General features: G+C 39.1%; 1 protein-coding gene across 3 annotated transcripts in view; it reads right to left on the bottom strand.

Moving 5' to 3' along the window:
- Window positions 1–15,570, bottom strand: part of STK32A (serine/threonine kinase 32A) — a 179,708-nt gene that overhangs the window by 148,503 nt on the left and 15,635 nt on the right. The window lies entirely within an intron of this gene.

The raw sequence follows: 15,570 nt of genomic DNA, 5'->3' as shown, positions 1-15,570 counted from the left end.
CTTTACCCATTTTTAAGAAGGAACATTGCATGATTTGCCAAGGAAGGGTGAAAAAGGACAAATTGTAAGCACTGGTTAAAAAGAGCGCTCTTCTGCTGGATTTTACAATTCTCCATGAATGAGATGAATGTTTTGTCTCTCATGCTGCATTCTTAAATACAGTCAGTTAAAAAGAAAGGCTTACTTACTGCCTTTTAAGATAGTCACACCAAGAAAGTAAAGAAGCTGAAGTCACTTCCCTAGGAGCCACGGCTTTGCTGGCAAGTCAAACCAACAAACGTTCATTGAGTATCTGTGTACCCAGGACTTTCCTAGGCACTGATGGAAAAACATAAGAAGCTTGGGACTCAGTCCCAGGACACTTACCCTCCCCAAGCAGAGAAGGAAAACTGAGTGTGACTCATTTAGCAGTCTGACAAAACAAAACCTGAATAATCAAATGTCCCTTGTTTCATTTTTGTAATTTTATTTTATTTTGCTATGGTCTATGTACCTTTGGAATCCATTCTCTCATCTTTCTAAAATTAGATGAATATGAATAAATGTATAGATAGACAAATAAGTAAACAAATAATGAAACCAATCAAGTGTTACTATGTATGGTGTACAAAAGAGGCACTATGGACCTTCAGAGATGGGAGAGAATGGTGAGGCATGCCAATTTTGCCTCTCGGATTTTAACAAAGATTGAATCCTTCGATGAAAGATAAAAATGATTCAAATCAGACAGACTTGCAGTGGAATCCTAGCTCTACCATTTACAAGATATTTGAAATTAGGAAATTTATCTGACTTTTTTGAGCTTCAATTTCTTGTTTACAATGAAGAGTGTATATATATATATATATATATATATACACACACATATATATATAAAACTAATATGCTATTAGTATAAAAAATACAGCAAAGTATAAAGAAGAAAAAACCATCTAAAGATAACCACGATTCATATTTTGCTCTATTTCAGTCTTTTTAATGTTTTCATTTTTTCAAGTTTTGTGTCTATAACTGTCTATATCTTTATATAGCTTAAATAATCAAATAGTTCTAAAAGATTTGTTATTTTTTAAAAAGGAGAAAATGGCAGTCCTATGATCTACTTACCCCCTTTCTAATCTCTCCCAGCCAAGAAGCAACCACTTTTACCTCTCTTTAACTATGCATTGGGTGATCTCCACCATGTCCCTAAAGAGTATATTTTTATTGTCCTTTCTTTTTCATTTTAGGCATTAGTTATTGAAAATTCAAGGTGGTAGATGAGGATTTAGCTCACGTTCTTGCTCCTTTGGTTTTATCCCAACATGCCTCCCTCTTTTCAATCCATCTGGCATAATAATTGTAATTAGATCAATATTCAATATTTCCATTATTATGAATACATAAATGGTAGGCTCAACTGAGTTGTAGTAAACTATGATTAGTTTTCTTTTCTTGCACAATTTTTGGCTTTCCCTGGAATTAGTAACAGTCTTGTTTACACATGTTGACTTTTCTACATCTCCTTCCTAATCCAATCCCAAACTCTTCTCCAGTTGTCTAGTTCCCTTTCATAATGCTCAGGTGCATCAGGCACATTGTTATCTTCCTGAAAATGTCTGTCCTCAGACATAATCCAGTCTGGACTATTTATCTCTATTCCTGCAAGCTGTCTTCCTGGGATTCCCTTCACCATCACCCTGGGGATTTCCTTCATGCCTCTTTAAGGATAGATTCCTGGCTCTTGCATGCAGTGCCCCCTTCTTTCTTGTTTTAGTGAAGCACATTTTAAAACAGCTTTGTAAGAAGGATTGCATGGGAGATATATTTTTTGAAATATTATATATCCATGAAAAATATTTTTATTGTATTCACACTTGACTAATAGTTTGGCTGACCATTGAATTCTAGGTTGGAAATGGTTTCCTTCAGAATTTGAAGGCTTTGCTCTTATCTTCTACCTTTTCACACATTGCTTGCTCTTGAGAAGTCTAGAGTTATTTTGATGCCTGATCCTTTGGATGTAACAGTTTTCTTCTCTAGAAACTTCTAGTCTTATATACTTGTGTTGAATGTTTTGATATTTTGTGATTTATTCATTGTGCTGGGCATTTAATAGGCTCATTTAATCTGAAAACTTATGTTCTTCAATTCTGGACTCTTTTTCTTAAAATATGTAATAATTATTGCCCCCTTCCATTTTCTCTTTCTCTCTTTCTATACCTATTATTTAGAAACTAGAACTACTCACCTGGCCGTTAAATGCTCTTATATTTGCCCTTATTTTATATCTTTGTTTGCTCATTATTCTGGGAATTTTCTTTAAATGTATCTTCTAAATCTTCTCTGGATTTTTTGATTCATGCTGTAATTTTTTTCCCAAAGCAAATGTTTGCTCTCTGAAAGCTATTTTCTTGGTATCTATTTTTTGTTTGTTTTTTTGTTTTTGTCTGGTTGTTTGTTTTTTGTTTGTCATAGCTTTCTCTTACCTCTCTTATACTTTTTGCTAACATTTTCCCTGTTCATTTGTTTTAGTCTCTATCAATCATATTAGATGGCTTTCCCAAAAGCCTGAGAATCCTTGGATGTCTGCTCATATTTAAGTGTGGAGACCTAAACCCCTGTTTGGACATTCTGAGTATGCGTCTCTTGCCAGCAATAAACTTCTATAGTGTTGCTTCTAGCTGTGGCCTGGATGTTGAATTAGAAAATCTCCAATGATGATAACTTTAAATCTTCCTTCTTGGATTGATCAAAATCTCCAGAAAATATTCTGCCATTCTCTTTACTGGAGGGTAAGTCCCTGGCTGCTAGTATTATCAGAACCAAGTGGGAAGAGAAGGCTGGGTGCCCCAGTATCCAGTATGCATTTATCTACCCGACCCCTCCATTTTCAGCAAGGTGTCTTCTGCATTCAACTTCCCCAATAAGAAAACTTCTTCAGAGGATAAACTATAGTATGGAGTGGAGAATATTTTTTTTTCTTTTTCCAAGTTGGTAGAAGAGCCATGACTAGTTTTTAAATAGATACCCAAACAATCTCACTCATTTTAGCTCTTCCCCTTCACCTCTAGCTCTAGAGGCACATGACAGTGCCAATTCCTGAGTCTTTGGAAGGTTCTACTGCGTGGGTCTGGTTGTTTCTCAGCTTCCCCTTCTAGAAGCTTAGGACTCAATTATGTTGCTTCTAGTTGTCTGTCTCCATTCCAGTTTCTGCAGTGTTGATAGTGAAGCTCTTCTGCCTGTCTCTTCATCCTTGTGGGTTTAAATCTTAAGACAAATCCCTGCCTGTCATATTAGGAGGATCTTCAGAAACGAATGGATGTAGAAGAACGTGTTATATTCAGCATCTTTCCCTAGAAGGCCTTTTTTTCCCCCTGATCTGTAAGATAGGTATAATGATACCTACCTTACAGGAATGTGGTAGGTATTAAATGAGATAACATATATTAAAAACATATCTAAAGTTTAGTAGGCACTCAATAAATGGGGGCTATTTTTGTTCTTTGAAGGATGAGCTAACTATAGGAGCCAGAGGTACCCACCACTTTATCATTCACTGGCTTTGTGACCTTTACTAGTATTTTTAAAAATCACTTTTAGACATATATTCTCACTCAAATAAGGGGATCATAAGAGTTTTCTTGTTTATATCTCAGGATTATCTTAAGAGTCAAATTAGTAAGAGGATGAGCAAATATGGTGAAGTGTAAAGCTCACTCTTCTTGAGCTTTTGAGGCAGACAGAAGTGGGGTGAGGATTCTGCCTCTGCCTCTTCCTGGCTGCGTGAACCAGGACAGGTTTTCTCACTTGCTGAGTCTCAATATCTGCTCTTTAATGTGGCTGACCATTTCTTCACCATTTGTGATGAGAATAAAATGAGATAACCTAAGAAAAGTACCACATTTCGAGACCTACTCTTGTAAAGCATTGGTCTCTCTCATTTAACCTCGCAAATGCCTCTCAAGTTTTCTCTCTGATTCAGTGCTAAGTTTTTAAAATTGAGGGTCCCCATAAATGTATCCCAAGACAACTATGAATTGCTGAAGATGAGCAGAAGCACATTCTTAAACTTGGGGGGATAGCATGGACTTCTTTGGTGAATACATACATTTTCCAAAGAGAAAAAATAGTTCAAATACACAAAATAAGCTTTGTATATAATTTTCAGGGTTCCACATAATCCTACTTGTGAATTCCATATTAAGAATTAGATTTCTTCTAAATAAAAGATGCTATGCTCTAAACCAAAATCCTAACATAAAACCCTAAGCATAAGCCTCCTTCAGTGTTAGATATCAGTTCTAAATTTCTTTTCAAAGAATTAATATGTCAGTATGTTCGATTCTTTGCCTTCTACTTTTAAACTTAACTTTCTCATAAAGCAACCTTTTTTGATTACCTACTGCACCCTGACTCATTCTGATCGCCTACTCCACTCGAAGTCATTCTGATTACCTGCTACCTGCTGTGCCCTGACCCCCGCCAAAGCACTCACCCCATCATTCTCTTTAAATTAGCCAATCAGAATTAGTTTATCTTGTGCGGTCTAACCCTAGCCAATAGGGGGACAACACAGCAGCAAGGGCCACATGTGTCAGAGATAAGAACCCCTTCCCCTCCCTTGTCCGAGTGTGTGCTCACCATTGTTCCATGTGTAAGGGCGCACCCTTCTATATAGAAGTACCTTGCTGGGCTGAGAGTTAAAAAGAAAATTTTATATTCGAGTGCTCTTCCTTTTGTGGCACTAAAACTTTATATATAACAATTGGGGGCTCTTCTGGGATTGCATTCCCCTCTGGGGGTGGTCTCTGGTTGTCTCTCCTGAGGAGGTGCACCCGGTCCCCTTGTGGCAGCCTCAGGGGTGAGAAACCAAGACCCACCTAGTGGGAGGAATAACCCAAGCTCTCAGCAAGGCAGGAAAGAAAGAAACTGGTCAGCAACCTAGCTTAAAGGATCCTCACATACTGCAGCAACGACTCTGAGCACAGACCAAGGAAGGAGAAGCCACGGGAGCCAGTAAAGTGCTTCCTTTGTGGTCAAATTCTGGAGGGTTAAATGTGTGTGTGTGCATGAATGATCACAAACGACCTGCTTGCAGTGTTGTTTGTGTGGATGGTGACAAGTCCTACTGCTGGATGGAGTGAGTGAGTCCTCTCTGCAGTTCCCTAGCTGCCTCATATGGCTTAGGGTGTATCCTGCCATGGGCCTGCCAACACTAAGAGGAGCCTGATTCTGCCTTGGGGGAGCGGCCAGAGAGGACAGCATGAGTGGGAAGTGTGCAAAGGACCATCAGAGTGGGGGAAACAGGTCAACCTCCCAGGACAAGCAAGGCAAGACACCCCCTGGTTTGAGGGGTTGAGCCTTCCAGGACAGGCAAGACACCCCTTGGTTTGAGGAGTTGAGGCTTCCAGGGCAGGCAAGGCAAGACACCCCCTGGTTTGAGGAGTTGAGCCTTCTGGGACAGGCAAGGCGAAACATCCCTGGTTTGAGGGGTTGAGCCTTCCGCTAATTTCAAGAGTTGAACCTCTCATAAACCCCCCCTTTCTTCTTGGGGGAAGAAAGAGTAGCTCTACTCCCACCAGTCCCTCCCCTAGGGAAAGAGGAAGGAGAGGGAAGAACAGCAGCATAAGCAGCTGGCAGAGGCAAGGAAAGACCAGCAGAGAGAGAGACAGAGAGAGACAGAGAGGAGAGAGAGAGAGAGACAGGAGAGAGAGAGAGAGAGACAGAGAAAAGAGAGACAGAGGAGAGAGGCAGAGAGAGAGAAAGAGAGGCAGAGCTACAAAGAAGGAGTCGGAAAGAAAGAGAAAGTCAGAGAGGGAAAGAAAGAGATAGAAGTAGTAAAGAAAAAACAGTGTACCCTATTCCTTAGTTAATGGGTGCAGCACACCAACGTGGCACATGTATACATATGTAACAAACCTGCACATTGTGCACATGTACCATAGAACTTAAAGTATAATAATAATAAAAAAAAGCCAGGGTAAATTTAAAACCTGTAATTGATCATTGAAGGTCTTCTCGGTGACCCTATGACACTCCAATACCACCTTGTAAGTGTAAACAAGGGTATAGCCTGAAAGCACTGAGGCCACTGACAACCAGTAGCCTTCCTACCAAAATCCTTAACCCAGTAACCCGCGGATGGCCCATATACATTCAATCTGTAGCGGCAACTGCTTTGCTAACAGAAGGAAGTAGAAAAGTAACTTTTAGAGGAAACCTCATTGTGAGCACACCTCACCAGTTCAGAACTACCCTAAGTCAAAAAAAAAAAAAAAAAAAGTGAAAAGGTAGCTTACTAACTCAAAAATCTTAAAGTATGGGGCTATTCTGTTAGAAAAAGATGATTTAACATTAACCACTGAAAATTCCCTTAACCCAGTAGGTTTCCTAACAGAGGATCTAAATCCCTTCAGGACAGGCCGATAGATGGTTCCTCCCAGGTGATTGAGGGAAAAAGACACAATGAGTATTCAGGAAGTGATAAGGAAACACTAGTAGAAGCAGAGTCAGGAAAACTGCCTAATAATTGGTCTGTTCAAACGTGAGAGCTGTTTGCACTCAGCCAAGCATTAAAGTACTTATGGAATAATAATAAAAAAAAGCCATCTATACCAATTCTAAGTTAATTTTGGCTAAACAAGGTCTTATTAATAGCAAAGAATAATTGAAATCCCAAACTTAGAAGGTTTTCAACAAAAGTAAATTTTGCTAAAAGTTAACAGTGTAACATGTATTATCCTAACTTCAAATCCTGTGGCCTTAGACAGTCTAGTCCACAGACATGAAGGAAGTTGGCTTTGGAGAAGAATGATTATCTTAAAAAGAAAAAAAAAAAAGGAGAGGGAGAATGTATGTAAAAAAATGTTATATAGTAAATTCTTGTCCTAAAATAAATTAACTAGTTGTTTAAAGAAAGGGATGTTTGCAACAAGTCAGAAAGTTGAGGCATGTCAAAGAATTGTCTGTGAAAGTTGTGAAGGAAAAAAAGTTATAAAAGGGAATTTATGCAAGAACTGTTGTATAATTTAAAAGTAATTAAGCCTCCTGAATGTAAAGCTATTGAAGAAACAGTTTATGTGCAAGGTGTATAAGGAAAGTAAAATATACTTTTGGTAAAAGGATAATAAGGAGCCATAAGAATGTGGATTTTTACCTACATTAAAAGTTTAAAAATAAAGAAATATTTTGTTTTAAAGGTTTAAGCAAGTTTTGAAATGTTAATTGTAAAGGAAATTCTGTGTGTAAACATATTGGCTAAAGTTTAAGGGGTATCATCCAGTTTTTCTGTGAACTGGACATTAAAATAAAAGCACAACAGGTCTTTCTTAAAGCACTAGCCTGCTCTTTAACAAAAATTATAAAAGGTTAAAAAGAGTCTATAAAAATCGTACATTATGGTCAGATATTAAAAATTGGATAAATATGTCTACAAAGTTTTATTAAAGTTAAGTTTAACATTAATAACTCGCTAATATAAAGGTGAAACTTAGCTTATCTGGTATAAAAATCATACAGGAAGCACTGTTAAACATAAAATGGTGTTTGGCCTTCTTTGGTCTAAAAACTAAAAAAATAGGTGCTAAAGGAAATTTCTCAGTAAAAAGGCTCCAAGGACGATAAAGTCCACTGCTGATGTCCCCACATTTAAAACAAAAGATCTGTTTCTTAGAAATTATATACTTGGTTTATCTTCCACTTTCCTTTCCCTCAAAACTAAAAGTCTTTTAGCAAAGCTACCAACCCTAGAATTTCCGGTAAACCAACACCAGCCTGAAGATCACGTTCTCATCAAAGGGTGGAAAGAAGGAAAACTCGAGCTAGCCTGGGAAGGACCCTACCTTGTGCTGCTGACCACCAAGACTGCTGTTCCTACAGTGAAAAAGGGATGGACTCATCATACCTCAGTCAAGAAAGCGCTGCCCCCTCCAGAGTCTTGGGCCACAGCTCTAGGGGAAAACCCTGCCAAACTAAAGCTAAGAAAAATTTAACTCTCTTTCATCTATTCTATTACTCTTTCTTCTTTACTTGTTCTATGGCTGACCATGTAGTTATTAACATAACCAAGTCAATTTTGCCTCAAACTATTGCGCTTAATGCTTGCCTTGTTATAGCCTGTGGGGATTTGCCAAGTCAAAGAGAGCTCTCTACTTCGGAAAAAAATACCTCTGTGCCTCCTGACTGTCCTCAGACTGGGCATTAGTGAATTGGGACCATTTAATCCGGGAAGATTTTGATAAAGACCCCAGTGTCAACCCAGAGTCCTACCCCCCACCCCGCCCCCGACATAGAGCTTTTATGCTGTAGTTGGTCCAACGTTCTGTGGACCACTAAAGAGCAAGAAGGGATTGCCCCAACCGGTTTTTGTAATCTCCTAAGACCATACACTCATTTTACTAAAGAGACAGCCCTCTCCCCAACTGTCAGCTAAACCTATACAGGTTATTATCTATAATTCTATACAGGTTATTATCTCAAACCCTCAAATTTCTTCCCCTTTCCTAAGCCAGTCCCCTTCTTTAAGCCAGTTTTATGCTATAGGGGCTGAGGTTTCAGGGACAAACCCTATTAGATTATTTAAAATGCGTTTCTTTGATCCCCATCGCCTGCACCTTCCTCTAAGCCTTCTTCCAAAACCTCTCACAACGGAACAGTTGCTCCTCCTCCATTTAACAAGAAAACCAAGATAGCTATTGTAAAAATTAAAGACTTAAAACAGTCCAGGCTCAGTGGCTCACGCCTGTAATCCCAGCACTTTGGGAGGCTGAGGCAGGTGGATCACCTGAGGTTGGGAGTTCGAGACCAGCCTGACCAACATGGAGAAACCACCGTCTCTACTAAAAATACAAACTTAGCAATGCATGGTGGCTCATGCCTGTAATCCCAGCTACTCGGGAGGCTGAGACAGGAGAATTGCTTGAACTTGGGAAGCAGAGGTTTCAGTGAGCCAAGATTGCACCATTGCACTCAAGCCTGGGCAACAAGAGTGAAACTCCGTCTCATAAAACAAAACAAAACAAAAAACCCAAAGACTTAAAGCAAACTTTGGCAATTAAGACAGGATATCAAGATGCAAATGCCTGGTTAGAATGGATCAAGTATTCCAGATTGTCCCCTTTCCACTAGGGTGGTCCTCCAGTCAACCAGGCATGGGCTGCATGGTAGCTCTTTTCCAGGTTTCTACAGCCTGGAGTAATAAGTCGTTCCAAGCTCTCTCTCTGCTGTATCCCGAAGTCTGGTACCCTGCAGGTCAGCCCCTGAGGGCCATCCAGCTTCCGTCTCCCAACACTAAGTTCACTTTGTGTCTCTCATGACAGGGAGGAAACTTAGCATTCCTTGGAGACCTGAAGGGATGCAGTGAGCTTAAGAATTTTCAAGAGCTTATCAATCAGTCAGCCCTTGTTCATCCCCGAGCGGATGTGTGGATGTGTGGTGGTATTGTGGTGGACCTTTACTGGACACTCTGCCAAATAACTGGAGTGGCACTTGTGCTTTAGTCCAATTGGCTATCCCTTTCACCCTGGCATTTCATCAACCAGAGGAAGGAAAAATAAGACATCATAGACCGAGAGAAGCCCCTTATGGGTCTTTCAACTCTCATGTCTATTTAGACACAATTAGAGTCCCATGGGGAATACCAGATCAATTTAAAGCCCAAAATCAAATAGCCGCAGGATTTAAGTCAATATTTTGGTGGGTGACAATTAATAAAAATGTAGATTGGATAAACTACAGCTACTTCAACCAACAGTGATTTATTAACTATACTAGAGATGCTGTTAATGGAATAGCTGAGCAATTAGGGGCTACTAGTCAGATGGCTTGGCAAAATAAAATAGCCTTAGATATATTAGCAGAAAGAGGGGGAGTTTGCATCATAATTAAAACTCAATGTTGCACCTTCATCCCAAACAACACTGCCCCTAATGGAAGTATTAGAAAGGCACTGCATAGTCTGACTGCTCTATCCAATAAGTTAGCCAGCAGCAACTCAGGGGTAAATGACCCCTTTATAAGATGGCTAGAAAAGTAGTTTGGTAAATGAAAAGGAATAATAGCCTCAATTCTTACTTCCCTCACAGCCGTAATAGGTGTATTTATTCTTGTCGGGTGCTGTGTCATACTGTGCATCCGTAAGTAGATGCAGAGGCTCATAAAAATGGCACTTACTGAAACCTCCCTTAACTAACCTCCATCTTATCCAGAGAAGCTTCTTCTTTTGGAAAATGAAGCAAAACTACTAAGCCAAGGCATGTTAAAAAAAAGTTTGAAAAGAAAGCTGTAAGGAAATACAAGGGGAGGGATTGTTAGATATGAGTTCTAAATTCCTTTTCAAAGAATTATTATGTCAGTATGTTCAATTCTTTGCCTTCTACTTTTTTGTTTTGTTTTGTTTTTGAGGCAGATTCTCGCTCTGTCGCCCAGGCTGGAGTGCAATGGCAAGATCTCGCCTCACTGCAAGCACTGCCTCCCGGGTTCATGCCATTCTCCCGCCTCAGCCTTTTGAGTAGCTGGGACTACAGGTGCCCGCCACCACACCCGGCTAATTGTTTTGTATTTTTAGTAGAGACGGGGTTTCACCCTGTTAGCCAGGATGGTCTCGATCTCCTGACCTCGTGATCTGCCCATCTCTGCCTCCCAAAGTGCTGGGATTACAGGTGTGAGCCACCGCGCCCGGCCTGCCTTGTACTTTTAAACTTACCTTCCTCGTAAGGCAACTTTTTTGATTAACTACTCCACCCTGACTCATTCAGATCACCTGCTCCACCCCAACTCAGTCCAATTACCTGCTATCTGCTCTGCCCTGACTCCGCCAAAGCACTCACCCCGTCATTCTCTTTAAATTAGCCAATCAGAATTAGTTTAGCCTGTGCGGTCTAACCCTAGCCAATAGGGGAACTACACAGCAGCAGGGAACATGTGCGTCAGGGATAAGAACCTCTTCTCCTCCCTTGTCCAGGTGTGAGCTCACAATTATTCTATCTGTAAGGGCACACCCTTCTATATAGAAGTACCTTGCCTTGCTGAGAATTAAAAAGAAAATGTTATATTCGGGTGCTATTCCTTTTGCAGCACTGAAACTTTATATATAACATTCAGAAACCTAATAATAAAGCACTTGGGAACCCTTAGTACGTAAAGCAAAGTGCTAGGCATTTAACTTGCATTATTTCGTATAATCCTTATTAGCCCCAAAATACAAGTGAAACACTAAGACTTGAAGAGAGTATGTAACCTGCTCAAGCTCATAGAGCTGGTAAGAGTTGAAGCAGCAGTCAAACCAAAGGTGTCTCCCAAAAAGATAGGTTGAAGTCCTAACCCCTGGTATGTCAGAATGTGAAATTTATTTGAGAATGGAGTTGTTGCAGAGATAACATGTTCAGTTAAGATGGTACAGTATCAAAATGGAGTAGAGTGGGCCCTGAATCTTGTATGGCTGGTGTCCTTAGAAGGAAAATTTGCACACACACACAGATTTGAGAGAGTAGTCAAGCAGGGAAAGAGAGTAGTTTTTAAGATCTATGAAGAGAGGGTTCTAGAATTCCATGATATCTACTTGTGCCATGCTTAGCACTTGGAGGAGGGAGACCAAGAAAAAGTATTTCTGCTGTGAATTATTTTTGTCCTTAACTGAATCTGCCAGCCATTGAAATTCTTTGCTATCAGTACATTTTGAATGAAAATAAAATGATATATGTTTGTCTTCTAAGCACTCCCTCCTCCAGTATGGATAAGCAAAAGCTCTGGCATGTTCAGTAGTGCTACATGGGCCATCAACTAAGGCACAGTCCTGACTCTAATCATTAGCTGACTCCAGGGATCCTTCTTGAAATTATTTTGAAGGAAGTACAAACATTATTTTTCACCATCATGTAAGGATAAATGCAGGCTGGGCGTAGTGGCTCATGCCTGTAATCCCAGCACCTTGAGAGGCTGAGGTGGGTGGATCACTTGAGATCAGGAGTTCAAGACCAGCCTGGCCAACATGGTGAAACCCCCATCTCTACCAAAAAAATGCAAAAATTAGCCAGGCATGGTAGTGTGTGCATACCTATAATCCCAGCTACTCAGGAGGCTGAAGTGGGAGAATCGCCTGAACCCGGGAGGCGGAGGTTGCAGTGAGCTGAGATCATGCCAGCCTGGGTGAAAGAGTGAGACCCTGTCATGCAGTCCCACATAAATGCCTTTAATAGTTAAATGTTAAGAGTTTTGAGCAATTCCACTCCTAAATTCACATCCAAAATATTAAGAGCAGGAACTTAAATTCTTGTACACCAACGTTCACAGCAGCAGTATTCACAATAGTCTAAAGGTAGAAACAACTAAAGTGTCCAACAGCAGATAAATGGAGAAACAAAAGGTGGTATATATGTACAATGGAATAGGATAAATAATAAAAGGAAGTTCTGATATATGCTACAACACGAATGAACCTTGAAAATATTGTGCTAAGTGAAATACACCAGACAGAATAGGATTCCTCTTACAAGAGGTGCCTAGAATAGTCAAATTTATAGAGATGGAAAGAAGAATAGAGTTACTAGAGGCAGAGGTTAGGGGGAATTGAAGAGATCTTGTTAATAAGTACAGTGTCTCTGTATGGAAAGAAGAAAAAGTTCTAGAGAGAGATGGTGGTGATAGTTGTACAACATTATGAATGTACTTAATGAATTGTACACTTAAAAATGGTTAAAATGGTAAATTTTCTGTTATATATACATATTTCCACAATAAAAAATGAAGAAAAATAGAGCCAGCTTTGAGTAAATCGTACAGAAACCTCCACAGCAATTCAACTGACTATATTTGTTTTTTAAATAATATTCATACTGAAAATTAATCCTACCTAAATAAACCAACCAAGCTGCTTTAGATATTATTAATTGTAGAGATGATTTAAACACTCCAAAAGAAATACTAATCTCTTCCCTCATGCCACAAATTTTTTTTCAGGATCAAAGGATTATTGTAGAGATGATTTAAATACTCCAAAAGAAATATTCATCTCTTCCCTCATGCCACAAAATCTTTTTCAGGATCAAAGGATTATCAAAAGTTACAAAACTGCAATCTAAGAGAACTCAACTGTATTTTCACATTTAAATATGTTTAAAATGGTATGTATATTTAAGTAAATTATAGTATATGTTTTAGAATTGTACAACTGCTAAATTATTCAAGAAAATAAACAAATTTCAAGGAATTGACATAAACTACCTATGGTGTGAGTGAAAATCAGGATACAAAAGTATATTGAATATCATCCCAGATATATCAAGTGTCTTTTATACACATACACAGATTAAAAATAGATCATTAATGCATTCACTTAATCAACAAAGTAGGTGCTAAGGATACAAAAATGAACAAAATAGCAAAAATCCCTGGCCCTCATGGAGTTTACTTTCTAGTGAGAGGAAAAACATAATTAACAAATAATTAAGTAAATGTAAACAAGAAATATGGCGAAAAACATAGTGGGTAGGAGGGATGAGGCCTGCTAGAATGGAGATAGGGGTTGCAAATGAAAACAGACAAAACTATTAGCAATGGTTATCGCTGGGCTGAGGCATGATGGGTAATTCTTTCTTCTTGATTTTTATTTTATGAGCTTTCTACAACTCATATGCATTCCTTCTATAATTATAAATCTTGCTTTTAACTATGCATTTAAATACGCATTTCCTAAGAATAGCTGCAATGAAGTTCATCTACCTTTATATCAGATATCACCACAAATGTTAATGATAGGGTATTTCAGGACTATATGACAGTCTCAATATCATATCAGGACTACCAGAAAACGCACAGAGGAAAGCAATCAGGCCAATTCTAGTTATTGATTAGGAACATAAGACTTAAACAGAAGATCTTTTTAATACCTCAAGCCTTATTTTAGAGCCTTTTCCCTGGTATGTTATACTCTGGACAGAAAATGAAGAAGTTATCAAAGTGGCAAAAACTTCAATATTTTATAAAAATAAATAAAAATTATCCCACAAGGTATCATATTAACTAAGTTGATCTAAAAAAGGTTGAAGAGTGAGCAATGACGATGATGACAACGATGATGAAATAAATTGTTTTTGTTTTTGGTGAGACAGGGTCTTGCTCTGTTGCCCAGACTAGTGTGCAGTGGTGCAATTACAGCTCACCGTAGCCTTCATACCACCATACCCAACTAATTAAAAAAAAAAAATGGTAGAGATGGAACCTCACCATGTTGCCCAGGCTGGTCGTGAACTCCTGGGCTCCAGCGATCCACCTGCCTCAGCCTCCCAAAGTTCTGGGATTAGAGGTGTGATCCACTTCACCTGGCTCATAATGAATTGTTAAATACATGGATAAAGGACATTGGAATTGTTGTCCTTAGAATCCAAATGGGTAGAAGAAGCTAAGCAAAGCTCAAGAGTGGTGCTGAACTGGATGATTAACTCCAGGGAAGAAAAGGTGCTCTAGATGAAACGCCCAATACTTCATTAATAATGTGGTCTAAGGCATATGCATGTGAGTTACAGCAGAAGCGAAGATGAATGTCACTGTGAAATGAAATTGTTTTTAGCTCTCTGAAAGTAAGATTTTGAGTTAGGCACATAATGGGTGTTTGATGTATTATTGCTGAAGAGCAATTCCCAATGTTTGTTTTTGAAATTTTATATATGCATTCTGATTGGCCATCCTGGGAAGATAGCTATAACTGAAATAAATGGGATTCATTTTAGATCAAGATTCTGGATCTATCCATGTGACTATCTGACTTAAGGTCAGTGGCTTAATCTTTCTGTGCCTCTGTGTAGTCCTGCTATGTTTAAATTGTAAACTGATCGAATGATAAAATGCATTATGGTTGTTCGACAATCTCTGCCAACACTCCCTAACAAGAATGTTACTGGATAGTAAAGTACATTTTCACATCATTTGCTTCCAAATCGAACTCCCTGAGGTACCCAATATCTGGATATGGAGGTGGGTGTTGATGAGAGCCTAAGAGACAGTTAGAATTTGGAGACAGCAACTGCAGAGCATTAAAACCCAAATGTGATGTCCTTCTGGATATAAGGCCCTGTGTGTCTAGCCTGGTCCATACTGATGAAGCCAGTCCTGGTTCCTGGTCACCCAATTTAATAGATTTATATTACATGCTCTAGTACCTCATCTTAAAGAAATCCATTATATTATATTTAGCTGAATTATATTAGGCATCATCTGTTTGTTTATTTCTCTGCTTCCTTTTAGACCAAACTTCTTGAAGCTTGTCTATACTTGCCGTGTCTGCATTCTTACCTTCCATCTACTCCTAACTCATTATACTCTGGCTCAGGCCTCCACACTCCACTAAACTGCTTTTGTGAATAACAACATCCTCCATGTTGCCTACTCCCGTAGATTTTTCTCACCTACTTAGTCACACAGGAGCATTCAACATAAGTGAACTACAACAAGAGTAGTGTTGAACTGGGTGATCAACTATCTCTTTCCTTCCACTTTCCATAGCTAGACTGCTTTCCACTGCCTGGTTTCTAAATACTAGGATCCCTCTTCTCCTTGGTCTCCACACTCTCTCTCAGAGCAGACTTAGCCATCCCC

This window comes from Hylobates moloch, unplaced genomic scaffold, assembly GCF_009828535.3.
Source record: "Hylobates moloch isolate HMO894 unplaced genomic scaffold, HMol_V3 SCAFFOLD_6, whole genome shotgun sequence".
Lineage (NCBI taxonomy): Eukaryota > Metazoa > Chordata > Mammalia > Primates > Hylobatidae > Hylobates > Hylobates moloch.
The sequence above is the reverse complement of the archived record's forward strand: the minus strand, read 5'-3'. Positions and strand labels throughout refer to the sequence as shown.